The sequence below is a fragment of the Helianthus annuus genome, chromosome 6 (assembly GCF_002127325.2).
Source record: "Helianthus annuus cultivar XRQ/B chromosome 6, HanXRQr2.0-SUNRISE, whole genome shotgun sequence".
NCBI lineage: Eukaryota > Viridiplantae > Streptophyta > Magnoliopsida > Asterales > Asteraceae > Helianthus > Helianthus annuus.
The window spans coordinates 67,798,816-67,801,387 of NC_035438.2; the positions used below are offsets into that span (position 1 = coordinate 67,798,816).

Genomic DNA, 2,572 nt, shown 5'->3' on the forward strand with positions numbered 1-2,572 from the left:
GTGGAGATGTTGGTGGTGGTGTGGAGTGGAGTGGGGAAGATGAAATGGGTAGGGTGGGTGGTAAGTCCCACATAAATTGTAAAATATTAATTATATTTCTTTTAACTTTTTAGTTATTAATTTGACAGTAAGGGTATTTTTGTCATTTCACACGCACCTAACACCAAAAACTAACCCCCATTCACGCCAGGTGTCACACCCCAACCGATGGCAGAATAATCGGGATGTGGCATGATGCGAATAGGTTGCTTGAGAGAATCCACAACGACTAATTGTGACAATATTTAATAAGGTTCAATTTCCCATACAATCAAACAAACATTCTCACAAAAACGAAACGGATTCCAGTAGTTTCTCAAGCAACAAAACATAACATAACAAAACTTGCAATTAAGTTTAGGCGGGTTTCTAGAGTCCTAAACCATTTCCAGCAGTATTCCATCAACCTGTCACATACGTTAAAATAAAAGTCAATACAATAATGTAAAGGTGAGTACACAAGTTTTGCATAAGTATAGTAATAAAGCGTTTACGCATAACCAGCATGTAACACGTAAAGGGGCGAATCAAGTTTGTGGTTTATTGGGTATGCCTATTAGTTTCTTATAAAATACTTGTTGGGATTTTGAAATTATTTTTTCTTATCATTCAAAATATTTAAAGTTTAATGTTCTTAACAACTACAATAAATTAAAATATGATTAATTACACACGTATAATTATCATTATAAAAAATTTAAAATAATAAAAATATGTTAAATTTAAGATGGCATAAATATCTAAAATAAAAAACAATCTACTTTTATATAACTGAAAACTGTTAAGAAAAAATATTCAAATAATAACAAAAAATCTAACAATAAAACAAAGAAAAAATATTCCATTTTACTAATTCCATAAACACGAACTTGTTCAGACCTAAAACTTAGCAAACACCACCAAATCTCCACCCGATTTGTTCGGATATGAACCCAACAAACACGAACTTGCATCAACATGGATGTGTTCCTATTTGTTCAGATCTGAACCGAGTTGTAGAGATTTTCCGATTCGCTCAGATCTAAAACCCATATGTTCCGATTTGTTCATATCGTTGACAACCACCACCAAAACATGTCTCACACGCCGGATTTGATAACCATCACTGCAATAGTAATGGGTGTTTAATTTGGAACAAATATACGGTGGTGGCGGGTGTTTTGGTTGAAAGGAGAGATGAATGAGGAGAGAAGTAGTTTTGGTTGAGAGGAGAGAGATAATGTGTGTCTCTGAATAAATCTTTTTCAAACTCTTTTAATGTGTGTTTTTGGTAAGAAAGAAAAATCCATATTTAAAACTTAAAAATAAATATACACATTTAATGCAAAAGCATGATGTTACATGTTGCTCCTTGTCCACACAAAAAATCAAATCCACAACTCATTTTCCATTGCTTTGAAAAAGTACATAAGTGGTCAACCAACAACCTCTGCAACCTGCATTTTGTAAACAAATATAGATCCGAAAATGCCCTTCACCACTAATGTAACAACGAAGACGTGTCTGAATCCGGACCGCATATAGAGTTTCTAAAGTTTTCTTAACTTTATAGGGTTTCCTCTATAATTGGCCTATATATATATATATATAGGGAGAGGATCATGAGAAAACTAGAAAACTAACTAAAAAAGCCTAAAAAAAGCTAAAAAACATACCAATTTTTTTTTTTACAATTTTTTATATACAAAAAAATTTCAAAAAAAAAATAATTTTTTTTTGTTGTACTGCACATGTGCATTATATGTGTACTACACATGTACACTATATCCGTAATAGTGCACATGTGCAGTACAAAAAAAATTTTTATTTTTCTTTTGAAAATTTTTTTCTATGCATAAAAACTAGCGATTTTTTTTATAAAAAATTGTAAAAAAATTTTTTTGGTGTGTTTTTTAGGCTTTTTTAGTTAGTTTTTTGGTTTTCTCATTTAAACTAGTTTTCTCATGATCCATCCTATATATATATATAAACAAAATTTAATTATTGGGAGAAAACCTTTTTAATTAAGAAAACTTAGGAAACTCTAATCTCCCGACAATTTTTTTGAAAAAAAAATCATACGTGTAATATACACGTTTTTAAGAGTTTTGAGCGAAAAAAAAAAACAAAATGCACCGAAAGGATATTTTTTAAAAAAATAAACAAGTTTTGTGCAAAGCTACTGTAACACATGTTACACATGATTGTAACATATGTTACACAAAAACTTGTTTATTTTTTTTTAAATTTGGTAGGCTTTTTTTTTTTTTTTTTTTTGATATTTTTGCTTAAAACCCTCAAAAACATGTATATTACACGTGTGATTTTTTTAAAGCAAAAAATGTCGGGAGGTTAGAGTTTCCTATGTTTTCTCAATTAAAAGAGTTTCCTATATATATAGTGGGATTTGGCTACAAAGTCCCTTTTCTACAAAGTGTAAAAAGTCATAAAACACCATAATGCCAACCATAAAACACACTCAAAAAACCCACAAATAACAAAGTGAATATTACTAAAACGACATATTTGTGGGTTGTGTTGTGTTTTGGATGGT

General features: G+C 30.2%; 1 long non-coding RNA gene across 1 annotated transcript; it reads right to left on the bottom strand.

The window, feature by feature from the left end:
* Positions 1-256: 256 nt before the first annotated feature.
* On the bottom strand, positions 257-1,291 carry LOC110864048. The gene is made up of 2 exons (XR_002549575.2): positions 919-1,291; positions 257-446 (listed from the first exon to the last, which is right to left on the bottom strand). It is a non-coding gene; the product is annotated as an uncharacterized LOC110864048 (long non-coding RNA).
* Positions 1,292-2,572: the final 1,281 nt, after the last annotated feature.